This window comes from Fukomys damarensis, unplaced genomic scaffold, assembly GCF_012274545.1.
Source record: "Fukomys damarensis isolate Sample0158 unplaced genomic scaffold, DMR_v1.0_HiC HiC_scaffold_23, whole genome shotgun sequence".
NCBI lineage: Eukaryota > Metazoa > Chordata > Mammalia > Rodentia > Bathyergidae > Fukomys > Fukomys damarensis.
The window spans coordinates 58,289,527-58,316,912 of NW_022900935.1; the positions used below are offsets into that span (position 1 = coordinate 58,289,527).

Genomic DNA, 27,386 nt, shown 5'->3' on the forward strand with positions numbered 1-27,386 from the left:
ACAATGGCTTGTTAGGGGCTGGAGAAAGCCGTTAAGGCCCCGACCAGAGTCATCACACAAAAGGGTTCCTTAGTGCATTGTGAATGTGTGTGCATGCGATCACCCCATTACGGAAAGATGGAGCAAGATGCACCGTGCCAGGGAATGAAGGCAAAGCCACCTGTGCTGAGGAGAGGAAGTGGTTTCTGAGTTTCCCCAAGAACCCAGTCTGGGCATTCTGAGAGGATTTTGTCTCCTGAGGTCTCACATACGGTGAACACCGTGACATCCTTGGGCAGGAAACCAGCTTTATCTCCCGCAGGGGCCTTGGATCCCAGCTCCTTTCCCAGTAGAATCTGACAAAGGAGGCCTGGAGACTGAGAAAGGTGAGGTTTTGCTTTTGTAGCAAAAGCAAAAAGATGGACAAGCCTCAAGGTTTAGGCTCGGAGCCAGACTTACCTTCCCTGTCTCTGCCTGATCTTAATTCACAGTGAGTCCTCCCTGGCCGTATTACTCAAATCTTGAAACCTACCTCCGACTCCGTCCTACTCATTCCTCTTGGTCTCGGATTTTTTCCCTCCAATAGCTTTACGGCCTTCCCAAATATCACATAATTTAATGTTTTTGCAATCATTGTACTGTTCAGCTCCCCACTAAAATGCAGTCCCTGTGAGGGCAACAACTGTTGTCTGCCTTGTTCATTGATACATCCTAAATGACTGAAACTGTTTCTGAAACATAGTGCATGTTCAACAAATGCTTCTTGACTGAATACATAAATCAGGCCTTTAGGGGGAAAAGGCCAGATTATCCCACCTCATTTATTCCCATTCTATGCGCTGTTCCCAGGTCTCCCCAGGAATTTCTGCCCAGGCAGGCAGTACCAAACCTGCACCATACTCCCAACCCAACCAGCCAGAAGCTGGCCCTTCCTGGAGTTGCTGGGAGGCCTCGAGACAAATCTAGCTCTTGGCTCAGAGGCTTGGCTGTGGAGTTCCCCCAGTCAGAGGCCCTCTCAGGGTCCCTGCAGTTGTGGGCTGAGATGAGCAAAGGGATGAGCGTGCTCGGGGTTCAGGCAAACCCGCCTCACCGGCTGCCTCAATCCCCTGACAAGTGCAGATGTTTCCTCATCGCAGAACTAGCAGGGCACGATTAACCTTAGCCTGGGGAGATCTCCACATCATCTGAGCCTCCTCAGGAGGTCATGGGTCCTCACTCGCCCCACCTCCGGACCCATGGAAATAGTTCCCACGGGGACCAGAGCCACCTAAGAACTCCAGCAGCCTGTCCGGGTCCCAAGGGGCCTCTTCCCATCCAAAAGGTGCTCTTCAAAATGACCCCATCGTTCCAGGGTGTTTTGCCGACTGTGGGTCTGAGAGCAGAAAGAAAATGAAGACTTGAAAAGCAGCGCCCCACTCCCCTGCTTCCCCTCACCTGCTGCCCAGACCAGGCCATCATCACCTGTGCCGGCCAGGACTGTGCAGGAACAAGGAGGGGTGCAGGGTGCAGGGCCAGGCTGAGCAGCAGGTGTCCCGGTCACATCGTACCTTTTAATCTGCCTGCCCACTAGGAAAGAGGAAGAGAGGTTGCCACAGGGGTCCCCGGCTTTGAGGCCCCCTGCAGACCCCGGCCACCTCCTGTCTTTGGAGCCTCTTGTATTCTTAGGTGGCATCTCCCTCTTCCAGCCTACTGGGAAAGCTGTGCTGCTGGTCACACATTCCTCAGTGACCAGGATGTCTTTTTTATTGACAAGATGCTTTGCTGGTCACTGCCCGATGGGAGGCCCCAGGTTCTCCAAGAAGGATGACCAAAAAGGACAGTTAGCCCCGGGCCAGGTGGGCTTCCTGGATGCCGGTCTTTCAGGATCTCTTTCAGGGGAGTCACGGGCATCAGGATGATGGGTCACCCCATTTCTAAGGATCCCAACTGGTGCCTCCCTGAAGCCTCAGCTTGGACACAAATCCCGAAAAACAAGGCATCTTGGCTTCTCCCCTCACTCCTGCCCGCCAGGTGTGGTCCCTGCCCATTCCATGCTCTCCTCACCCTCTCATTTACCCCTACTCCGTCCACCCTGCCACTTCCATCATCATGAGCACCTCACCTGGGAGGGACAGGACTGACAGGCAGGGGCAGCCCAGCCCAGGTGCCAAGGCAAAAGGAGCAGAATGAGAGTTCAGGTTGAATTATGCCTCCCACAAAAGATGTTGACCTCTTATCCCTGTGACCGTGACCTTACTGGGAAGTAGGGTCTTTGAAGGTGCAATGGAATTAAGAGATGGCCCCTGGGTAGACCCTAACCGGATGTGGCTGGTACCCTTATACAAAGAGGGAGATTTGGATACAGACATGCACAGAGGGAGATGACAGCATGCAGCAATGGAAGCAAGGATTAGAGTGAGGCATCTTTAAGCCACGGAACATGAAGGATGGCTGGGAAAGACCAGAAGAAGAGGCAGAAAACGTTCTTCCCTGTATGTTTCAGAAGCAGTGTGGCCCTCCCGACTTTGGCCCTCAGAATGGTGAGAACAATACATTTCTGTGTTTTAAGCCCACTCGGTCTGGGGTTCTTTATTACAGTAACGTTAGCAAACAAATACACAGAGAAAAATAGCAGATCAAACTGAAACGCTACCCAGCAAGTGGGAGTCAAAAGAAGACGTGGGAATAAGAGCAGTCATCCAGCTCTGGGGCAGGGCAGGGCTGGGCTGGGGAAACGGTACAGTGCTCCAGGGACCACTCCCCATGGAAGGACTTCAGCATGACCCACACCTGTCTGAGCCAGGGTGCTGCCTTGCTCCACAACCCTCCTTGTCCAACTTGAAAGTAGCCAGGTTGCAGGCCACCCTTTGCCCCACTCAGCCCAGGTCCAGGGTCTGAGGTCACCACCATGTCCTCCGCCTCTACCGCCAAAAAAGAAGAGGTGAGTAAGGTCACACTGTGGACTTGTCATCCTCTTCTTGCCACGCTGACCCTTGGCAGTATCCCAACCAGGACAAGAACTGGCACGGAACCTCAAAACCTTGGCTTTTCTTTATTCTCATGTTTCTGCAGGGTTCCTCTGGAATGTAGGTGTCTTACTTAGTATCTCCCCAAAACAGAACCTAGGATGAGAATGTGTTGGAGTTTTGTTTTGTTTTTGTTTTTTTGTTTTTTTGTTTTGTTTTGTTTTTCTGGAAGGCAAGCCCAAGTCGCAGCAATGAAAGAACGCATCCCGGGGTTGTCCTCTAGCATGACCAGGGGCGGGAGTGCCTGCCCAATGGCTCAGGAATGGAGCATCCCTATACTTCACAGCTGCATAGGATGTGGACCAACTCAGCATCTGCTGAGCTCCCAGGGGCAGACTCCATCCTCCGGGATAGATATGGGGATGTGTGCCCTTTCCAGCGGTCAGAGGGCATCACTGTAAAGGTAGACCGAAAGAACGGCATCCCGGTGCCCCGGATGTTGGTCAGGCACCCAGCTGCCTGCTCAGTGACACATCTTGTCTGCACATCTCCGAGGAATGGCTCATCACTCATGCCCAGGTGGGCAATGTGTCTTCCCCTTGCAGGACACGGTTAAGGACAGTGCATGGTGTAAGGGCCTATTTGTGTTCTGTTTGTCCATGGTAGAAGCCCCAGAACCCCCCACCCCCCAGTGGCCTTGCTTAGGCCCAGGGCCAGAGAATGCTTGAGGCAGAAGAGAGCCCACAGCAGGGGTGACCAGGAGGAGAGAAGCAGCCAAGCGTGCCCCTCACCGCTGCCTGCAGGTCTTTCTGAGCCCAGAGCTGGCACTGACTGTCCCCAGCCTGGGAATAGGCCAGGCTCCAAAAATGCTTTGAAAAATCTGCTGTTTGTTCCTGGAGAGCTCAGAACACATCTTCCCACTAGAACACATGGCTCCTCCAGCCCCAGCCCCAATCCTTGGAAACCCACCAGAGTGAGCTGCCTACACCAGTATGGTGAAAGGGGTCAGCTCATAACATGACCCTCAGGGAAAGCACAGTCAGGACTGTAACTCAGAACCAGGGTCACAGAGTCCCTGCTGTGGTTTGAACGTGACCCCTAAATTCATGTGTTGGATGGAGAACCAATCCCCAGTGCAACAGGCTGAGAGCAGGGATCTTGAGGAGCTGATTAAGCCATGGGGGCTCTGTGATCCTGAATGGGTCCACGTTGCCATCTCAAGGGTGGAACTGGGTCCCACATGAAAGGAGGAGTTCACCTGGACTAGGGATTTTCTCAGGGGAAGCGTGCTTGTCTAGCACTCATGAAGCCATTTGTTGTGAATTAATTACCCAGCCTGAGCATTTATGCGACCACAGCATGAAGCAGACTATGCCTGTGGCAGGGTCAAGAGGATCCTCCTCCTTCTCCCACCCCCACAGCCACCCAACTGTGGCACCAGCTCTGGTGTCCCAAGCTCCAGAGTCCGGACAGCAATCCCTGCTGCCCAAACAATAACTGTAGCAACTAGAGGGGCCAGGATGAAGTTGGTAGAGGTTGAAGGGCTTCTGTGGTTAGGAGGAAGTGGGAGAAGCCGACACCGCATGACGTCCTTGGCTGAAAGGAACAGTCAGTCTCTCCCCAAGGACCAGAGAGAGGTCCCCTCCCCCAGAATCCCTGCTGGCTCAGACCCCAGCGTCTGACAGCTCCTCCCCCAAGGTCCCAATCTTCCCACCTTGTGTCCCCAGTGCCTGCCGCAGCCTCCATTTTCTAGATGAGCAAACCAAGGTCCAGATTATCCAGCCAATTGGTGGCAGAAATTTAGACCCAGGACCCAGAACCACTAATCCCCAGCCAGCCCACCTCCTTGCCAAGAAAGTAGAAGAAAAGCTCATATTTACTGGATGACAGAGGTGCTTAGCCTCTGCCTCCGGATGGTAGCCTGGAGTGCGTCTTTGGGGAAATTACAGGTATCACTTTATCTTCCAGGGGAAAAAATAACCAGGGAAAACGTCTGCAATTACAGCTCATCACCGCTGACTGTGTAACTGCAGGCTAAGCAGCTGGTAATCAGGAGACCGGAGACAATAAGATTTGGTCTTTATTTAGCACCTTTCACTCCCCCACCCCAGATCTTCTCAGGTGATGTGACAGAGGGAACCAGGTTTCACAAACACTCACTGTAGACCTTTCTGACCTTTCTGTGTTTCCATACAGAGGCCAGACCACTGACCCATGGCCATCCATGGAGAACCCAGGGTGACTTCCCCCAGGGGCCTGGCTGAGTGTGCCTGAGCCCATCCCAGGCCGCCTCTCTTGTCCGTTTAATCTTTTGGTGTCTGTAGATGCCACCTCTATAGATACTTTGTAGAGAGGAGTAAGTACCAAGGCGCCCGACCAGGCCCGTCCGCATAGAGATGATAGTCCAGCCTTGGAAAAGATTGCAGACAGGGCAGGGTATAAATAAAAGAACCCCAGCATGTCACAAGAGCTGTGAGGTGATGGGACAGAGGTGGCACTGGGAGGACATCTGTGGTGGTCGATGAAGGCATCTCTGAAGTGCGTCATATCAGCTGAGATCAGCAAGGTGACAAAGAGCTGCTCGGGGATGGTCAAAGGTTCAGGAGCCATCAGTGCAAAGGCCCTGGGGCAAGAAAGATGCACAGGTGTTAGGCTCTGTGGGAAACCAGTGAGCATCTGCAACCCAGCGGGAGAGGAAGAAGATGGACCAGGTGAGCTTGAAAAGACAGCAGACATAGTGGTGCACACCTGTGGTTCCAGCTACTTCAGAGGTTGAGGTGCCTAGAGGTTCAAGACCAGCCTGGATAACATAGAGAGCCCCCAACTAAAACAAAACAAGACAGGGGCCAGGGATTTAGCTCAGTGGTTCTGCTGCCTGTCTCTCAAGCGCAAGGACCTGAATTCAATCTCTGGTACCAAAGAAACACCATGTCAGGCAAAGGAATTTGGATTTGAGTCCATTGATAGATCTTCACCAAAGGACTGAAATGATCTGATTTACTTTTGGAAAATATCCTGAGTGTTGGGTGGAGATTGGATAGGGAAAGGATTTAGCAGCGTAGTGAGAAACAAAATGGTGAGAAAGATACTCGTTCAAGTGACCTTTGCAGGTGGTGCTCACACTGCAGATTCCTGTGGGGAAAAAAAGCAAGCAAATGCCTCCCCAGCCAAGCATCAGAGTGCACAGGGAGGCCATCTACCAAAGCAGGCAGGGTGGGCCAGGCATACACAAGAGAGAAGTGCCAGTCTGCGGTCCACCTGCCCTCAAATCCACTGCTCAGCCTTCCCCTGCAGCTGGGGTTGGAGTGTATTTAAATGCACCCCCTAGAGGCTCATGGGTTGGAGGCTTGGTCCTGAGGGTGCTGCTAATAATGTGGGCCTTTAAACATTGGGGACAGAGCAGGTCTGTAGGTCACCAGCGGGCCATGCCTTCAGAAGGGGCTGCGGGACCTCAGCCTCTCTTCTTCACACACAGGCACTCATCAGGATAAGATGCAGCCAAGAGCGCCCTCCCCGGAGCTGAGCTAATGCCAATGCCATGCGCTTAAACCTCCAAAACCGAACTAAATGAACCTCTTTTTTCATAAAGTCAGCCTGCCTCTAGTATTTCATTATAGTAGTGAAGATCAGACTGATATGCCTGTTCCCTATAATGCAAGGGAGCCAACCCTGCAACAGCTCTGTTCTTATATCAGCTGTGCTCGACCATGAGCGACATGGAAGAGGTTGGAAAGAGGAGAAAGAGAGGAGTTGGGGCCTGTCCTCGCAGAAACAGCTGCTTCTCCTCTGTGGCTCCATCTCCCAGCAGGAAGGCCTCAAACTGCTCCTGCTTCTCTGGGCCTCCCTTTGTCTTCCATCCCACCGAGAGCCATAGCTTCCTGCTTTTTACAAACCCCCGGGTTACTCCTTCATCCCTTGTTCAGCTTCCGTGATCTTCCATCATCGGTGCAACCCAGTTCCTAGAAAACTCCCCTCTTTGTCCAGCATTTAGAGTGGTTTATGGATTCCTGAATGAGCCTTGAGTGGTCTGGCTGAGGTGGGAGCTGCAGAATCAATCCATGGGAAGCTTAAAATGTTATTCTCCACCAGGCATGGTGGCATAGGACTGTAAACCCAGCACTTTGAGGCTGGAAGGCAGGAAGATTGCAAGTTTCAGTCCAGCCTGAGCAACCATCTCAAAAAAAAAAAAAATTTTTTTTTTTTTGGTACCATGGCTCAAACTCAGGTCCCTGAGCTTGCAAAGCAGGCACCAGAAACAAACAAACAAACAAACAACTCTTTTTATGTTGCCCTTATCCCCTGTGATTTTCGGTACAAGCCTCCAGGGTCAACCATAACTACCTTCAGAACCTAAAACCACAGGACCTAGAGGCAGAAAGAGACCTTTAGGATGTCCTCACCCTAACACCTGCCTAATGCTGCAAACCTGTTTGTTACGTCCTACCCAGGGGTCACAAGACAATCCTGATCACTTTCAAGGACGGTGTATTAGGCAGCTATCGCAGCAATGCTTTGTAATCAGCTACTATGAACAAAACTCAGGGGCTTAGCTTAGCACTGTTTTTAACTGCAAGTCTGCTCAAGGTGACTCTGGATGAAGGGTGGTGGAGTTGGACTCCAGCTGGGTTCCAGCCTACTCTGGGTCCCCCCATTGAGCCAGAATCTACCTAAGCTTTCTTCTCACAGGAGATTCTAGGAGCTCAGCAGGGCAAGTGAAATTACCTAAGCATGCTAGTAGCCTTATGTCACATCTGCCAAAATTCCACTGCGAGTCCCACGGCGAGTCCCACGGCCAAGAGCAATATCAATGGGGTGGGAAAATATATACACAAGGGCAAAGTCAACAGGCCTCCTAAAGCCTAAGCAAAGCTGAGAGCAGATCTACAGCCCCCTCCAGCTGGGCCTGGGAATCCTCGTGTCAGGGAGGGATGACAGCTACAGCTGGGGACAGAACAATATAATGAATATTTAAGTTTTTCAACATTTATTACAGTAAAAGCCATGTTACCACTAATCCCCCTCACTTCAAGCATGCCCATCCCATCGTTTCTGCTGCTTACTAAAGCTGTTCTGGAGTGCTCTTTCCTGAAGGTCTTTCTTTAGTGACACTGCCATGGCTGCCTCCGTGTCCTAAACTGATTAGAAATATTTACCTTTCATGGTCATTTTGACCTTGGAGAAGAATAAGGAGTCACACAGAGCCAGATTCAATGAATAAAAAGAATGGGGACACACTGTGATGTTTTTATACACCTGTCTTTCTGTTGGATAGCACTTGACAGCTGTATTTTTTATCACACCTCATAAAGACACTCACGAAGGGCGACCACCAGAACTGCTTCAGAAAGCAGCAGCAATGATGGGACGTGTGTGGAGCAAAAAAGCGTATTTTGAGGGAGATCAGTGGCAATGTGTCTTTACTGCAATAAAGTTAAACACACCCTGTAGTTTTCAATTACCCCTGTATTAATCAGGATGGAACAGACAGAGTGAGTGTAGCAACAAATTCTTACTGTCAGAGTCACTGAGCACAAACCAGAGTTTCTACTCACCCAGCATGGGAAAAACAAACTGGCAAGGGCTCTGCTCATTGTGGCCCCTCAGAAACCCAAGCTGACAAGGCCTCGTCTCAACAGGGAGGGTGGTGAAGGACATGTAAACAAAACACGTACAACTTAAAGTTGTGACCCAGATGTAAAACATGTCTACTTAGATTTACTGGTTAGAGTGATTCATGGGCTGGGGTATAGCCCAGTGGTAGAGCACTTGCCTGAAATATTCAAGACTCTGAATTCCGTCTCCAACTCCACATCCCTCACAATGACCTGCTGCCTCAGCCTGGGCCCCACCTCCTAACAACGCACTCCAGGCACCTGTGCTAGGCCCCGCCTTTGAATATTGCTGCTTTGCGAATCAAACCCTTAATATCTGAGTCTTTAGGGGACACTCTTCAATTTAAACTATAACACTCTCTCTTTCCTACTCCCTCTCTCCTTGCTGTCTGGTTCCATTCGTTTAGCAAATATGGATTGAGACTCAAACATAGGCCAGGATTGGGGGCTGTCCTGTGGACACGGCAGACCCAGCCTGACTGGGAGCAGTTGATCAGGGTGACAGCAATCAAGCAAGCCCCCAGATCCACCCAGTTTCTCCAGCCAAACCAACCTGTCTTCCCGAGTCTCTGTCTTCTTCATTCACTGCCTCTCATCCTTGAGCAAATCCCATCAGCATGACTCCAAAATCATCCGAACTCTGGCTCCTTCAATCACTGATGACCCTTACCGTGACTGGTCATCTGGACTCCTACAGAGCCCTCTAGCTTGTCTCCCCGTACCATCCTTCTGCCTGGAGTCTATTCATCAAATGATCTGAAAGAGTCAATGGCAATGGGGAAGGGAATTTTTTAAATACTTAAATTAACGTAAAATAAACACAAGTCATGTTAAGTGTTGTGCGGGAAACAAATGAGGTGCAGACAGAGTGAAGATTCACAGGGACCACCTGGAGACAGGTGGCTAGGGAAGGTGACTACCTGGCACCTGCCATGGCCCCTTGCTCCATCATTTGCCATGGCAACCAGTTCCACACATACCAGCCTCCACAGCCGCATTCCAGCCTCCACAGTGACTCCCCGTGCTCTTCTGTCTCTTTGGAACAGAACCCCTGAGGGTCTCGCTCTCATACAGTTCTGGAGAGTAAGTGACTCGGTGTCCTCGGAGGCAACCTTGACCAGTGGACCAGTGAGGACAGTGGACAAATGCTCTCCCCTGTCTTTCCCTGGGTGCACAGGTCTGAGATGCACATCCTACCATCGCATAAGAGCCGGCCCCTGTGACTACAGACAACCTCTAGCTCTACTTCACCTGCTTCCCTGCTGGTTGCCTCTCTTGCTCCTACCTCAAGAATCATATTCCTGAATAAATAAGTACTCCTCTGGGGATCCGCCATCAGACAAACCCAGGCAGAAGCAGGGGCCTCCGCAGCATGTGACAACTGAGCCCAGCTTGGAGCTGAGGGGAGGGGAAGGGCACCCTGGGCAGCAGGTGCAATGCTCTGTGTCCGAGAAGCCCGGAACAGTAAGGCTGGAGTCTTGTGGGCAAGATGCAGAGCACAAGGGTTGAGAGTGGCAGGGGCCAACCTCACAGGACCTTCTGGGCAGGGCCAGAGACTTGGGACTTCCTCCTAGGTTACTGGGAAGCTATGAAAGATCTGAACCAAGAGAATTCCCATGACCAGATCTGTCTTTGAGGAAGGTGGCTGCCTGTGCTCTCTCCACGGCATTTTTCTGTGTGAGTTTCACGTTGTTCCTTTCTTGTCTTCCTTTCTTTTTTCTTAACCCAGGTTCCCTTCACCTTTTATGACTGCCCTGTACCTCCTCATCCCTCTCCCCCTCCTGGTATCCTCTTCCTCACCTTTCCCTGAGCCTCTGCAGCCTTTGTGTTCCCTTAACAAGACAGTGAGAGGGACTCCGGAATGCAAGGCAGGGCGGTAAGGGGGACCGTACTTCTGAGCCCATTCAGGACAAAGGTCTGAGAAATTCCACAACTCGCAGGTGCAAAGGGGCAATGTTTGAGTTCTGAGATGTATGTCAGGGGTCAAATGAAGAACTTACTGTCCCCAGATGTGGGAAAAGAAGTGCAGGGATGAGCGGTATGAGAGAGAATGACATCTGACTTCTCACTGAGACCCATCACCATAGCTGCATGACCATGGGCAGATCACGGCATTTCTCTAAAACTCAGATCCAACATTTGGAAAAATGTAATAATAATAAAGAATTCATTAGGACTCTTGGTCACACACACACACACACACACACACACACACACACACACACCCCAACTAATTTAAAGGAAGAGAGGAATTTATCCTTACAGAATATAGACAAGCAAACCCACACAGATGTCCAAGAAGAGCAGGGAAGGGCTTATCTCTCTTCTGCTTAGTTGCTCCAAACCAGCATCTTCTACCTCCCAGCCATGTGGGGCAAGCTAGAGCACTTTGACTTCCTGGGACATGCGGTGTAGCTCAGTGGTAGAACACTTGTCTAGCTTGTGTGAGACCCTAGGTTCTTTCCCTAGTCCTGAAGAAGAAAAAAAAATAGAAAAATAGTCTGGCTTCCTGGAAAAAGACTGATATCAAAATTCCTCCCCTCCACACACGTATACCAGAGCAAGTCATGTGACACATCTAGGCCAATCAGCTGTGAGAAGGATGCCTGAGTGACTCCAGATTAGCATGGACCAAGCAACTCTCATTCTGGGGAAGGTTGTGGGTTGTAGTGTACTAACTTGACTGTAAGAGTCCCAACCCGGAACCAGTCGTGTGTGTGTGTGTGTGTGTGTGTGTGTGTGTGTGTGTGTGTGTTTTACAGGAGAGAACTGGAGAGATATCATACAAAGAGTCCCAACCCGGAACCAGTCGTGTGTGTGTGTGTGTGTGTGTGTGTGTGTGTGTGTGTGTGTGTTTTACAGGTGAGAACTGAAGAGATATCATACCAAAAAAAAAAGGAAGGTGTGACGGAGCAGTTAACACCTCAGAAACCCAGTTCCTAAAATGGGATCAGCCTGTAAAGTGCTCACAGATCAACACACCATAATGAGGCCCATTTTTGCCACCTAAAACCTGTGCCACCATTTACTCCTCCAGCAAAACTTCCTTAGAGCTGTCCTTGTTCCTATCACCCCCTCAAAACCTCTGTTGTTCTCTGCTCCCTGCTCCACCTGGACCAAAGCCACGCTTTTGAGTTTGTGCCTGGCCACGTTGCCAAAGGCTCAGGGAGCTTCCTGTCCTTAGCTTTCGTTATTTCTCAGCAGCATTCAACATATTTTTCCCCTTTGTCCTTGAATTTCTTCTCTTGGTCTTTGTGTTTCCAGCTTCTCCTGGTTTTCCTCCAACTTTATGCGCTGTGATTGTCTACCTCTCTCACTCCTTCTCTTAGACCCATTGAGGGTGGGATGCCTGGCAGCTCAGTCCTTGCCCTGTCCTCTTCCTCTGGCTCCCACTGGCATTCCAAGGGTCTCAGCCACTCCTGCGTCTTCACAATGTCATCTCTTGTCGATGGTCCTTGCCTTTCTACTCCAACTCTCACCTCTCACCAGATCTCCAGATCCTGGATCCAGCTGCCAGCCTAACTTCTGGCACCTGTCCACAGACAGCTTGAACTCAACTCTGCCCTGACTTTTCCAGCACGTGGTGAAGGGCTCCACTGCTGTGACCGGACACTTTAATACTGACTTTCTTGTACCATTAAAATAGCTTCTCATGGCAAAGCTTCTGTTCCAGGCAAAATATAGAGGGGATAGCTGAGAGTCCTTTCTCTGATCATCTGCCTCCAATCCATCAGTGAGTCCTGCCAACTCTGCTCATCAGTCACAGGCTCAACTCATCCTCTTCTCTCCATCCATCTCCATGCTGCTGAGCTGCCTGCACTTTCTCCTTCACTCCTAACTGCTTTCCTTGCATTCTCTACTGCTCCACACAATCCATTCTCCATTCAGCAGCCAGAAGGATGATTTCAAATTTATAAATCAGATTGCGTAGGGCTGGTGATTTAGCTCAGTGGTTCCACCACCTGCCTTGCAAGTGCAAAGTCCTGAGTTTGACCCCTAGTACCCCCCCAAAAAAACTGAATAAATCAGATCATGTTGTTTCCCTGATTAAATGGCTTTCTTTAACACTCAGAATAACATATCAACTCCTTACCCTGACCGACAAGGTTCCCCTAATCTGGCTCCCGCCTCCATCGCTAAGGTCACTATACACCTTTCTCCCTCTCTCACTGTGCACCAGGCACCCTGATCTCTTGTTCCTCTAATAAAAACCAAGACTCCTCCAGTCTTTGCACCAACTGCTTGCTCTGCCTGGTCTGCTCTCCTTCACCACAGCCTCTGCGTTAGTTTTGCATCTCTACGAGAAAGCAACTTACAGGTGGAGAGACTTATTTGGGTCATGGTTTCAAAGGTTTCCATCCATAGCTGGCAGCTGCGTTGCTTTGGGGACTGTGGCAAGGCAGAAAGAGCACAGAGGAAAGGAGAGGTAGAGCAGAGCTGTTCATCTCATGGCCACTAAGAAGAAGAGGAAGCAGAGAGGGGGAGGGGAGGGGGATGAGGAGGGAAAGGGGAAGGAGAGGAGCGAGAGAGAGGGCGGATGTAGTCCCAAGGGCACAAAGCCATGACCTACTCTATTCAACTAAGTCTCACTTTCTAAATTCCTGTCACCTCGCATTAATCCCACCAGATTTTGACTCTGTCAATGGATTAATCCACTGATGCAGTTAAAATCTCGTGATCTAGCTCCCTAGCTCTGAACACTGCTGCCCTGAGGACCAAGCCTTTAAGAGACATTTTCTATCCAAGCCATGGCACACTCCAACCCTCTTCTGACTGCCCAGCTCCTTTTCTTTTCTTTTCCAGCTCTTGACTTAAAAGCTATTTCCGCCGAGAGGCTGTGTTGGGCCACTCTACTTAAAGAAGCGTCTCCATTGTTTGATACCCATCAATGCCTGATTTCTTCGCATAGAACTTATCACCATTTATACTTCTTCAAGTTTAATTTTTTTTTATATTCTCACCAAAATATAATTCTCATGAGAGGAAAGACCTCATCTCTGATATATTTTTTTTATTCCCCATGTCTAAAACAGTGCCTGTCAAGTAATTTTAATAAATATTAGAAACTAAGAAATATTAAAGGGAAGAAAGGCTAATAACCCAATCATTGTAAAAAGAAAGAAAGGTCATGGAGGAATACTCAAGTGCGACCAGCATAGAGAAGGCTGAGAGCTGTGGGAGTGTCTGGTGAGAGAGCAGAGAGGGGGAAGCTGTGGCCAGAGCCCCTGGCAGGGGCTGAGTTGAGGCAGCTCCAGAGTTTCCAGAAAGAACCCCGGAAAGATCAACACTTGCGTTCATCAGATACAGGCTGCAGTGGGAGGGAAAATAGTGACATGGCACAGAAGGACCAGAGGTTAATTGAAAGTCTATGGAACAAATTTGTCATTCATCACCTCCCAGCTCCAGTTCTGCCTAACAGAGCAACAGGCCGCTCAGTAAAAACCAGAGGACTCCTAGCTAAATCGATGAAACCGCTTGTAGACACCGGGGCTGCCAGCACGCTGTTGGTGCGCTGGAGGAAAGCACACCTCACTCTGCTGTGTGTGCCTCCACATCCACCTGCACAGCCACCTCCCTGGCCAGTCCTCATAAAGGAGAGCCAGGCGGTAAGCAAGCTCTGCCTGTGAACCACAGCATCGAGGTAGCACTTTTCCCATGCAGAAAAAATACAGGAAACCCAGACCAGCCTCCTAGAAAAATTGCCCACTTGAGTGTATCCTCTGAATTCGTGTGCTACAAGTTTGGTCCTCAGTGGGGTGGTACTGAGAGGCACTGGAATCTTTAATAGATGGGGCCCAGTGGAAAGTGGTTAGGTTATTGAGGGTACTACCCCCAGAAGGTATGAATGTTGTTCTTGTAGGACCCATTTAGCACCAGTAGAGTTGTATAAAAACAATAAGACTGAGGGGCTGGGGATTTAGCTAAGTAGTGCCACCACCTTCCTCTCAAGCTAAAGGTTCCAAGTTTGATCCCTGGTACCAAAAAAGAAAAAGAAAAAAAAAAAAAGAGCATTCTGGGCCCTGCCCTGTCTCTGGCCCCTTGTCTGGTAATGTGATCTCTTCTTCACCAGAGGGCTCTAATCAAAGACCAAACATGAACTTTCAGCTTTAAAACGGTGAGATACATAAACCTCTTTTCTTTATAAAGTACCTAGCCTTAGGTATTTTGTTACAGAATCAGAAAACAGACTAAAACAACTTCTTTCCTTCATTCATTGATAGAAACAGGAAAGTGAGTCACTAGATATGTGACAAATGAAAGAGAAATTTTAAGATTAAAAAAATAAGCAGCAGTCAAACTGTAACATCAGAGAAATGTTGAAAGATATTGCATCCATGAGAAGAGAACAGATTCCAATGAAAAATGAATCATCAATGAATAAGAAAACAAGTTATTAGAATTTAAATCATATGGCTGCTGAAATACAAAGACAATAAAGAATTTGAAGATAAAGTTGAGGAATTTTCCAAAATGTTGAGTAAAAAATAGTGAGAAAACATGAGAGAAAAGACAAGAGACTTAGCAGACCAATCCAGGAAGTCTAACATAGGCACTCTAGAAAGAAGAGAAAAGAAAAAAAAGAAATCAACTACTGAATAAAAGTAGGAGTTTTCCAGAATTCAAGGCAGAAAAGAAGCTTTCAACTAGAAGGAACTTATGAGTAAAATGAATTTTAAAATACTCACAAGCAGAACTCACTATCGGGAAACATAGGTCCCTTGAAGATATGTTTAAGATCCCGCAAGTCTCCAAAATTTCCCACAAAAGAATGAGCAATTACCTGTGGCTTCTCATCAACAATACTAGATCTGGAAGATATCAGTGCCTTCCACATCCCAAGTGAAAATGTGTTTAAACTATCAAGGAAATAAAAGTAAGACTCACATCCAAGAACTCAAAAGAGAAATTACCTCTGGTGCATTCTTTCTAAGGAAATTACTGGCAGAGATGCTCCAACAAAATGAACAAGATGCTTGTGAAAGAGAGGAACCTGGGAAGGGAAGACCTGGAGGACAATAGCTGGTTAGGATAAGAAGTCAGTGGACTGCAAAGATGGGATCTTCAAGAAGAGCACAGTGGGGCCCAAGAATCAGGCAGCCTTGGCAAGAAACCAAAAGGCATTTCTTCAACAATGAGAAAGATTGGTAACTTCTACCAGAAGAGCCAGGAATTAAAACATACACTTAAAACCTCCAGGGGGAAAAAAATCTTATACAAAACGATGATCTAAACATGGAGAAGACTAAAATGAAGCATATTTCCGAACCACTGATAGAAAATACAAAGAGATAATCTGTTTGGTTTTGATGTGGGAAACATTTTCCCTTAAGTCTTTGTACCAGGATTGTAATATGAAAGAGGAAGAAAGATAATTCTTCTAAACCACCTGGCTCGACACAGAAAACAGTACTTATGCGATCGTCAAAATGTAAAGGCATTTCCCTGGATTTCAACTCTTAAAGTCAACCTGTGGATAAAACACAGAAGAAATAAATGTGGTTGAAGAAGAGAATGTAAATGTCACCAACTTTGACAATGTAAATAGAAAGCTGGAAGAAGCTAAGAAGTTAAAAGGAGTGGGTAGGAGAGGTGAGTGGAAGGACAGGAGATTTAATAATGTTTTCATCATGCTGAATGAGCATGGAGAATTACTGTCTCACGCTGAGGAAATAAGAATTGAGCATGTTAAGAACATTAATTAAAATTGCTAAGGTAAGCTGGGCATGAAGGCACACACCTATAATTCCAGCGCTCAGAGGGCGGAGGAAGGAGGATCACTATGAGTTCTAGGTCAGGCTGGGCTACACAGTGAGTTCAAGGCCAGCCTGAATTACATAGCAAGACTCTGTCTCAAAAAACAAAAAATAAAAAATAAAATAAAAATACTTGTGAAGGACGGTACAAAAAATACATGGGAGAAGTAAGCTAAGTCTTCAAGTCTTCATCTTTCACAGTAGTGAGTTAATATTGGTCTAAAGTTAACAAATCAAGAAATGGCAGAGGGGCTGGGGATTTAGCTCAGTGGTTCCGCCATCTGCCTTGCAAGCACAAGGACCCAAGTTTGATCCCTGGTACCATAAATAAATAAATAAATAAATAATAAATAAATGATAGAAATAGAAATTTTTTTTAAAAATGGAAGCATAGCAATGTTAGAGACCATTGAAGACCACAAAAAACAAAACCACAGCAGTTGTCTCTGGAGGATAGAATTACACCTATGGACTCATGGTGAGTTCTTTAAGCAGTTCACTGAAAAGGAAATAAATCCAAGCTATTTTACAGATGATTCTGCATGATATGTGCATGCCAACCAAAGTTATACCGCTAAACTACCACTCCAGGCAAAAGTGTCTCTAAGAGTCAGGAAAATCTCTCAGTGGGCAGGGGTTCAAGCAGCATCTTTGGTTGTCTACTCAGCTGAACTGAAAGATGGGTGAGAACTGACCCAGAAGTAGGGATCTACACTAGTTCGTGGACTGTGGTTAATGGCGGAACTGGAAAGTCAGGGACTCGGAAAGAACAAGATTGGAGGATGGAAACAACAGGAGATCTGGGGAAGAAGTATGTGGATAGACCCTTGGAGTGGGCACAGAATACAGATAGATGTGTGCGCCAGCTGAGTTCTCAATCCATGGGTCACTATGGAAGAGGTTTTCAATAATCACATGGGCAGGTTGATACATTTTGTGGATGACCATTTGTATTTTCCCCCAGCCACCCTGGTATTTGCTCGGTAGCACCATACACAAAACAACACACACAAAATACAAAATAATGGTGGCAAAGATTGTCTATGTGTGGGCTTGACGATGGCAACACCCTCTCACAAAATCCACCTGACTCTTCCCTCTCCTGAGTACCTAAACTGACAGTGACAGAGACCAGTGCTGAACCCTCAACACAGCACAATGCTCAGGAGATCAGCCAGATACCGAGGGAAGGTTGACTATATTGAAAGGAACAGCAATTTTTTTTCCTCCTAATATATCTTCAGGATATAGAATTGCCTTCCTTGCCTACCAAGCTCTATCTGCACTGCTCTCCACCAACCTATAAAGTCTATAAAAGTCCACCGTTATGATATTCTACACAACAGTGTTTCTGATCAAGGAATTCATGGCAGAGTAAAAGCAGCAGGGTCAGGCACATGGAATGAGTGGTCTTTTCCCCACATCCATCACTCAGAGCATTTGATCTGACAGAACAGGAAAATTTTCCACTGAAAATTGAGCTTTGATGTACAAAACACATTCCAAAAACTTGGTTTCTGTTTTATAATATGCAGTATATGGCGTGAATCAATGACTAATTTATGGAGGTGTTTTCTCAGGTACAAGGAAATAGCAGGTAGGATTTGGGGGTGACTCCTCTATCATATCTAACAACTCACAGGATTTTGTTTCCTGTCATTTGAAGTTTTAGGAACCAAAAGAGGAACCACATCCAGGGAGGGATTTAGCTCAGTGGCAGTACCTGTCCAGCAAGCGTGAGGTCCTGAGTTTCATCCCTGGTACTTAAAAAAAACAAAGAGGAAAACAGATTTAGAAACCAGTGTTTCCATCAAGACCCAATAATGGTTGCACTGAACTGGAAGTCAAGACTGACCTTTGACACGTTAGGCTCTTTGCTCCACTGAACAGGCAGGCAAAGAGAATTGCTGTCTTGTTTTGTCTAATTGTAGATTGACTTATAGAAAGGTACAAAAAATAAATCCTCTTTTGCAACCCCAAATTCATTGTTTAGCATGAGCTTTGATACATATAAGATGGAATATTACTGCCAGGGGCAATGGGGCATGTCTGTGATCCTGGCATTCCTGAGGAAGAGGCAAGAGGAGCAAAAACTTGAGGCCAACCTGGGCTACACAGTGAGACCTACCATACAAAATAAAACAAAAACAAAAAATTATGATACCTAATACAGACTAAAGTGATGGGGGGGCTGGTAACCATAAATGTTGGTTCCAATAATAAAGAGTTAATAACTATAAAGCATAAAACATGAGGAAATTCTCAGCTCTCTTTGACTCAGTATTACAGTTGTCGTGTTGTGACATATATAGGGTTTTTTCCCCTCTTCCTTAAAGGCTGTCTTTTTTTGGGGGCGGGGGTTTTTTTTTTTGGTTTTTTGAGACATCTCACTATGTAGTTGAGACTGACCTGGAACTCACTATGTAGCCCAGGCTGGTCTCGAACTCGCAGCGATCCTTCTGCCTCAACCTCCCAAGTGCTGAGATTACAGGCGTGCGCCACCACACCCGGCTATAAAGACTCTGTTTTGAGTTGAAGATAGATCTTACTAGGAGTATTGGAATCATGTTTCTTTAACTGTTTTAAGTGGTAACATCATCAGATCAAAATTTCTGCTGGTTTTAATTTTAAAAAGAGGTTTACTGTCTTAACAATAAAGGGGGAACTAGATTTCTGCTGCAAGAGAGGGACAAAGAATCCAAGAAATTCTCTGTTGAACCACTTAGTGTTTCTATGTCCAAAAGAAGCTCTGTAATGTAGAGTGTGCAGTTAAAAACATCAACTACAGCCTCATAAAAACAAAACCAGAAATATTTTCTTTCTTGCTTGTTAGATATGTGTATGTTTGTATTTCATATATGAATTATTTCTCTTTTCCTCTTCCTCCACTTTTTCCTTTTATATAAGAATTATTGGGAGTAATTAATTTTATAGCTTGGCCTTTAGGTTACAGAATATTCAAACAGAACTAACTGCAAGCAAACTTGATGGGAAATCCACATCTAGAAATGGGAACCAAGATTGTCACTCGGAGGTGGACATGATGCTGGTTGGGGTTTTATACCTCTTATTTTGAAAATAAGGGGAATGTCTTATACCAAAGATTATTGCACTTCATAAAGTTCAAATCTATGTATTGTTATCATTAATTTGAAGTTCAGATATGTGTGATGGATGCCAGGAAGCCAAAGGGGTGGATTGTGCCAGGCATCAAGCTATTATCTCCCAACTTCAAGTCTACCCTTCTACGCTCTGTTTTGTGATGCTGGGATTAGGACCTCACACATGGCATCTCTTCATTTCAAGCCGGCTCCCTGGTAGGCTCTGCCAATAGGAGGGCAAGGAGAAACTGGAAGGCTGCAGGAAAGAAAGGCTGTGCCTCTTCTGCTGGCTTGCTCCTCCCGTCCATGTCACTCCACAGGTCCCCAGTCCAACCGTAGTAGTTTATTCCAATGGTCAGTTCTCTATGGCATGATCTCATCGAGCTTCTTCGGAAATATCAGCACCAGTCAGCTTGTGCCACAGTATCAGAGTGCCACGAGGTCTCTTCTTCAAATTTCTAGTGTCATATGGTCTCACCTGCCCCTTTGTGCTGCCAACCCTAGGGGTGAATGCTTCTTTTCATGGATACTGTATCCATGCTACTGCCATTTTCCCTTTCTGCCTTTGCAGCCCTTCAATATGTGTTTAGCCAATTCTCTAGTATTAAATTCTTTCTGTTAAAATGACTTGTACGGTTTCTGATTCCATGACTGGACTCTGACTCTACAGGCAGACAACTCCAACTTTCTATTGGAAACTTCCTGTACAATTAATTTTTTTTAAATCTCTTCATAGGAGTATTACATAGATGGGTGTAGCAGCACACACCTGTAATCCCAACATTCGGGAGGCTGAGGCAGGAGGAGTACCACAGGGGAGACCCTGCCTCAAAAAATAAAACTAAAAAGGTGTGTGTGCGCGTGTGTGTGTGTGTGTGTGTGTGTGTGTGTGTCTGTGTTTCACTGGTGATGGAACATTGGCCTCATGCATATAGATAATCACTGTGCCACTGAACAATGCCCCAGCCTGGTACTTCTAATTAATCTGCTCTGATTCTGTAATACAACTGCCAGAAGCGTCCAGCTTAAAAGGGCTGCAAGGTTGTCTAGTAGGAGAGCCTCCTCTACACGGGGGCAGTCATGGAGAACTTCCCAGAGGAAGCGACATCTAGACCAACACTGAAAAAAAATCATTGTAATTAACCAGGAAGAGGATGAGACAGTAAACCAGGCCCTGGGGACAAATAAAAAATGCCAGAGGAAGGAGGCAATGCAGCTGCATGTCATGTTCACAAAAGAGTCAGGCTGAAGCATCAGGTGCATGAGACTCGAAAAGCTTGAGGAGGCCAGACCCCAAAGGACCTTTGTACTCAACTTCAGTGAGGAGTTGGGATATTTTCCCAGGGAGTATGGAGATCAATGAAGAAGTTTCAACAGAAGAAAGGCATCGTCATACTCACTGGACCCCGGTGCCCTTGGGATGACCTTGAGGGCCGTGCCCCTCACTCTCAGATGAGTCAGATACTCACCAGAGACTTGCCCAAATTCCACATCTCCCTCATCACTAGGTAACTCCCCCAAACATATCTCTGCTGTGTCTCTGCCCCGCAGAAACCTTGTTAGGACACTAGTTAGTGTGATAAACTAATTTGCAGTGAAGTGTTAGCAAATGAAAATGGTTTACCCGTCCTCAGGGCATTTTCATTTTAATGGAGACTTGGTTGACAAATATTTACTGAATAGTTTATTACATGCAAGAAACTATGTAAAACTCCTAGAGGGAGTCACGGCCTGACCTAAATAACTCGTCTCTAATGACAGAACTTGAGGCTCGTGGGAGAAGTGTTGCAGGCAGCAGATAACCTTTCTCGTCTCTGAATAAGCCACACAAGAATACACGTTGATCTGTACCCGCTCCCCTCCAGTGGAGGTGAATGCTTAACTGTCATCACCTGAGCGGCGCGGACTCTTGCTGGAACTGTCTTTGGTGGCTCAAGAACCAATCCTTGCCTCTTTTTGGTGAGGATTCATAGGTCTGCCCCATAAGAGGCCAAGAGGAGAGTACTGGGGGCTCCATGTCCTGTGCATGGTCACCACTAAACCCTTGTCTGCCTCTGTGTTGGTGTCCTCCACCCAGGTACACACGAAGGTCCCTGGGCACCTGGTTCTATGCCAGCAGTAGAAGAGAGTATCCAAGGAGGCTTGGGAGGATGAGCTCCAGAAGACCTGGAGCTTTAATTTAGTGTGGGATGGATTCTCCTTTGAAAAGTGGAACCTCTTCAGCCTGACCTGTTCTCTCCTTTTCTCTCCCCTCTCCCCCAACCCTCTTCCTTCCCTTCCTTCTTCTGAGTAACCAGCCCAAACTGGAGGATGACTAGCAGCAGGAGAGAATGGACAGCTGGAGTTCCCCAGTCCTTCCCTCTCACCTACTCCCTCATCATCAGGTCTCTGCCTCACCCCTGCCAAGCTCCACTGGACAGCACCACCCTCTCACCCACCGGCATCTCACAACCTGTCTGCTGCTCCTCTCTGAGCACCATAGGAGGGACAGATCCTGAAGACAGAGGTGGAATGAGGAACTGGGGGTCAGAACCCCAGGGAATTCTTACGCAGGCCTTAACTATGTTCCCATTTAGGAAATGGGCATGGCCCAGGCACTTTTATTCCCTAAAACCATCTCTAGAACCTCCCACGCCAACATCCCATTCCCATCCATTAAGAAACACTGACATCTTGTGGTTATCTGCAGGACCTACAGCATGGACTCCAGCTTCCTCAAATAGGGACTATAAGTACAAAACCCTTTGATGAATTTCTCAGGGGGATTTTGGCGGGGAGAGGGTAGAGAGGGAGACAAGATCTTGCGCTGGTGCTCAAGCTGGTCTTGAACTTCTGAACTCAAGTGATTCTGCTGCCTCACCCTCCTGAGTACGAGGATTACACAAGGGACAGGTGTACCTAGAAATGGGAGTTCTCACTTCCAACTCATACAGCCCTCTGTAATTTCCATCCCTCTCCCCATGAAGGGCCCCCCAAGACTTCCAGACAGCTTGAGAGCCCAGATCCGGTGTTGAAATGGCCATGTGTGTCCGGTCCTTGTTAAAGATGGCCCAGACACTCACTGGTGGCAAGGGGAGAAGGACTGTGGATAAAGCATGATGCTGGTGATTCACAAAGTGACTCACTGAGCCCAACCTGATTCCACGAGCTGCGCAGCCTCTGCATGTTCCTGTCCACCACAGGAAGGGGCAGACAGAAAGTGATCAGGCTGCTTTCTGCCACGGCAGCTGCCAATCATCCATCTGCCAGCCGTGTTAGCCCTCGGATCACAGGGGCTTACTCAGCACTCCCAGGTGCCCAGTGTCGCACCGGCAGTTGACTCTGTGCGTGCGTGCGTGCGTGCGTATGTGTTTGTGTGTGATGTGTATGGACTCAGGGAGAGCGTGCAAAGGAAAGAGAGGAGGCACACAGCACGAGGTGCTGGCAGACATCAGCAAAGTGAGCCATAAAATAATCTAAATTCATTTATTCAACAAATACTTCCAAGCACCTGCTGAGAGCCCAAGATGGAGAGCTGCCTCCTGTGCTCAGAGGGCTCCCCCACCTTCCACCCATGGCTCCTGGGCATGGTCTACCCTGACTCTCACCTCTGGCTGACCTACTTAACTTTGCCATTGTTTCTCATCCTTGCATCACTGCGTCCCTGGGACCGAGCATACAAGAGGTGCCTAATTCGTGCTTACTGAAGTCATTCATCCAGCCCGGTACCTGCCCATAGAAAGGATCCCTTTGCTAGTGTCCCTGATGGCTGCTCGCTCAGGCCTGCCTTGAGTACCACAGCTGATGGCCACCAGCATTCCCTGGGCTGCCTCTGTTGCAAGACACAGGACAGCAATTCAAATTTGCAGGGGCCAAAAAAGGGGATAGTGGCCCCTATTGCTGGATAGAGGGGGAAAGGTTGATGTTGGGTACTGATAGGTCTGGGTTCCAGAGTGATGACACTGGGTTTTCCCTACCCCCCTCCCTGCTATCTGCTGCCCATACCCAGGCCGCCACCACATCTCCTTCTCCAGGCTTCTGCTTCTGCTTATCATCCTGCCCTCGTGCAGCAGGAGGAAAGGTGACAGCAATAGCCACCCCAGGTCTTACGGGGTGACCTGGAAAGCCCTCTGAAAGACTCGTGTGCTCAGAGGTAGGGCTTTGGATCATGGGGATGCTATTCTCATAGGTGGCTAGGTCCATCTACAGACCATAGCCAAATATGCTGTTAGGAAGTGGGGCTGGGGTGGAAGAGGGGTGTCACTGAGGGTGTGGCCCCCTCCCGGGCTCCTCCTTTCTCAGTTTCCCAGCTGCCATGAAGTGAGTAGCACACCCTTCCCCGACATCCTTCCAACATGCCTTCTCGGCCTTACAGCCAAGCAAGAACCGCAACTCCAAAATCAAGTCAAGTGAAACTTCTCCTTGGAGACAGGAACAGTTGCTCAGTGCCACAGCTCTGCCCTGTGGCCAGAGGTAAAGAAGAGGAGGACACCGTAATCATCTGCCTCTCCGAAAGATGTATAATGGAGAGGGGGAAGTTGCCAAAGGAGGGAGGCTGTGTTACCGTGAAGAGAGGGGAGATGCTGAGGAGGTTTGAGAGTTGAACAGTGTCCCCCCAAAATTCACATTCACACAGACACTTAGAATATGACTTTATTTAGAAATAGGGTTTTGCAGATGCATTTCAGGTAAGGATCAAGATGAGTATATCCTAGCGTCATGGTTTAAATATGAAATGTCCCCCAAGACTCAGGTACTACAAACACCAAATTCATCAATAGGTTAATCCATTCATGAGTTCATACCTGAATATGCTGTTACAAGGTGGAGGGTCTCCGTGGAGGAAGTAGGACACTGGGGATGTGACTCTGAAAGGTGTATCTCTTTTTGGTTCTGCTTCCACGAGGCAAGCAACTTTCCTCCACCGTGTCCTTCTCCCTTGATTCTGCCTTGGAGTCAGCCAACCATGAACTGAAATCTCTGAAACCAGGAGCCACATTGAACCTTGTTCTCCTTTACGTTGTATATCACAGGTATTTGATCCCTCCAACAAAATTCTGACAAAGAAACCCAGGGCAGTGTGGGCCTGAACTCCAGGGGAAATGTCCTTGTAAAAGACGGAGAGCGAGACAGACACAAGAGAGAGGTCTAATTTGGCTTATGGTTTCAGGGGATTTGGTCCATAGTCACCTGGATCCATGGTGGAAGGACACAGTGGAGCAAAACTCCTTAGTTCATGGGAATAGTGCCAGAAAGGATGAAAGTAGAGTCCGAAGCAGGAAAGTGTGGATGGAGCCACAAGCCAGGGTCATTGTAGCTGTCAAAGGCAAGGGAAACCCTCCCACGGAGCCTCAGGAGGGTGTTTGGGGTGCTAGGCCTCACAGAATGGAAGAAAAATCCATTTATGTTGTTTTAAGACAACTGGTTTATGGCCCTTGGCTATGGCAATTCTAGGAAAAAGACACAGGACCCAAAACCAACAGATGTCCACTGTGCCACTCTCCATGGGTGGTAGATGGGACCAGGGCTGGAAATCATCAGTGGAGACTCTTGAGTTTCCCAAAATTCCCTGAGTTCCTGAATCGCCTGAAACCGTGAGCCACACCTGCAGAGACCACCCCTCTGGCTGGCTGTCTAGAGCTGGACACCTGTGTGACACAGGAGAGACTGAAGGGGCCTAGACATTTTAGGACCCCCTCACCACCAGCCACTTAGCATGAACTGAGGCCCAGGGAAGCTGAGTTCAGATGATTTAAAGGATCTCTCAAGAAGGGAAAGGCTACCTTCATAAAACTGCTACATGACCTGTTGTGCATGTTTAAAGCAGAATGTCAACTCGACTGGCCTTAGCACCTGCCTGGATGGTGGGTGGAGCGCTTCTGGGTGGGTCTGGGAGGTCACAGGGGTGTAACCCTGGTCTCTATCTGATTCCTCAGCCCTATACCCCTGCTCTACTTCCTGGCCTCCATGAACTGAGCAGCCCTATTCCACCTCACCCTTTAAGGCGGTTCTGCCTCAGAGCCAGCTGACCACAGACCGAAATTAAACCTCTCCTCTTCTAAGTTGAGGATGTTGGGTACTGAGTATCTGTGATGAGAGAATGACTAAGACATCTGCGTATTCCCCTTTTACATCTGAGGGGACAGTAGAAGCCTGAGTGTTTACTGGTCACTGCTAACTCTCAGGAAGCTGAATGCTTCCAGGTAATGGGGGAGCCCCAGAGATGAAGTATGTGCTGGCCTAAAGTAACAACAGGATCAGGAGAGCAAGACGCCCCTCATGGTCTTTGCTCTACATATCTAATTTAATGTGCAGAAATTAGACAGTACAGATACCGTCTAGCCTTTTCTCCTCCAGCCTGAAATTTCCATTCCTGAAGACTTCTTCCCTTCTTCCACATGGTTTTCAGGAGCCATGCTAGGGACAGTCTGTGCACACCCTGGCCACAGTGGCCTTTCTCCAGCCGGGTCTGTGGCCCCTGGCAGAAATGGGGGGTGGGGGTGGAGGCAGAGGGCATGGGGGCATCCTGAGGTCAGGCTCTGTCCCGTCCTCCTCATCAGCTCTGCCAAGACTGGCCGCCACCTGCACCGGTCCAGCAGGATGGCAGCCCTGCACCCTCCGGAGAGATGCTCCGAGCCCTGGCCCCACAGCCCCTCCAGGCCGTAGCAGTCTGCTCCTCAGTGCAGTTCAGGATCTCTGATCTGTTCTCCCTCCTCTCCTTCCTGCATCCGCCCCCCAGAGCTGTCACCTCTCTCCTGGCCCCCAGAGTTGACAAAGTCCAGACTGCTTCTCAGACAGTTTAAGGGCCTTCCGAGGAGACTCTTTGAAGCTGCTTCAAAGCTGGCAGTGTTGTGAGCAGCCACCCAGTAGCAGGAAGACCCCAAAACCCTGGGCCACCCAGCCCCATGAGGGACGGCCTGTCTCTCCCCCACTGTAGCTCCCACCATTACACAGCAGGTCTGCGGGGTCCATCCTTTGGGGACGAAGCAAAGGCTGTGAAGCCACCGTTCTGGGGGAACACATTGGTAGGTCCTTGCTCGGCAGCCGGCAGCCAGCTCCCCCCTGGCCACCCTCAGCATCACAGGGGCAGAGCAGGGAGGAGGGAGGATGGAGGCTCCACAAGGACTTCTTCCAAGTAATGAACACTGAGCCTCAAAAGGGTTCGCTCAGGAGGAGCCTGGAACAGAACCACTCCACGACTCCGGGCCAAGAATAGACACACTGGGCTGGGGCTTATTAAGCAGCAGGTGACCGTGCAGTGCCAGAAGGCAGTTGCGGGAAGATGACTTCTGTCCTCCCCCTTCCCCACTGCCTCTGTTCTCCCAGCCAGGGAAGGGGCTCACTGAGTCTCTTCCCGCTTGTTCCTCACTGCCCCGCCTGGCCTGCACTGCCTCACCTGCCTCTCTTGCTTCATTCCTCGTAGCCTTGTTTAAGGAGACCGGATGTTCCTTCCCCATGAGCAGCATCATTTAAACAGATGCCTGCCGGGCAAGCCCGAGCTTCTCCAGCCCCCTACCCTGCAGCCTCTGCCTCCCCTTCCCCCTTGCCCTGGAGTCTCCCTGGCCAGCACAGAGACTAAGGCAGCAGCAAGGGGCCCCAGGCTGTGGCTCGCTGCCCCCTGCTCCCTTAAGAATCCACCCCCTCTTCCCACCCTGTGGCCTGTGACTCCAGAGCTGAGGCTGAATCTCATCAACAAGACATCTGAAGCCATTAAAATACAATAAAAGAGAAATTAAATGTAATCACTCTGTAAATTATAACTAATTGAAACATCAATTGTAATTTTTATGATCTGCATTGGAGTGAGTGATGCTACCAAAGGAGAAAGGACAGTTAAATGGTGCGGGAGTTGTCCCGGGATGCCCTCGGCCTGCACCTCCCGAGGCTTCCTTCCGTTCTCTCCAGGGCCTACCGCGTGGCGGCTGGTGGAGGAGTCCCCCAGGTAACTCTCCCCGAGCCCGGAGGCCTGCAGAGCAATCCTTTGCTGCACCCTGCCCCCTTTGTACAGGGCTTCAG

General features: G+C 48.6%; 1 long non-coding RNA gene and 1 pseudogene across 1 annotated transcript; one reads left to right on the forward strand and one right to left on the reverse strand.

Moving 5' to 3' along the window:
• Positions 1 to 5,006: 5,006 nt before the first annotated feature.
• Positions 5,007 to 9,512, reverse strand: LOC104866582. Its single transcript, XR_781477.1, has 3 exons — positions 9,457 to 9,512; positions 9,090 to 9,292; positions 5,007 to 5,547 (listed from the first exon to the last, which is right to left on the reverse strand). It is a non-coding gene; the product is annotated as an uncharacterized LOC104866582 (long non-coding RNA).
• An 8,686-nt stretch (positions 9,513 to 18,198) lies between these two features.
• On the forward strand, positions 18,199 to 18,315 carry LOC117287430 (annotated as a pseudogene).
• The last annotated feature ends 9,071 nt before the right edge of the window (positions 18,316 to 27,386 follow it).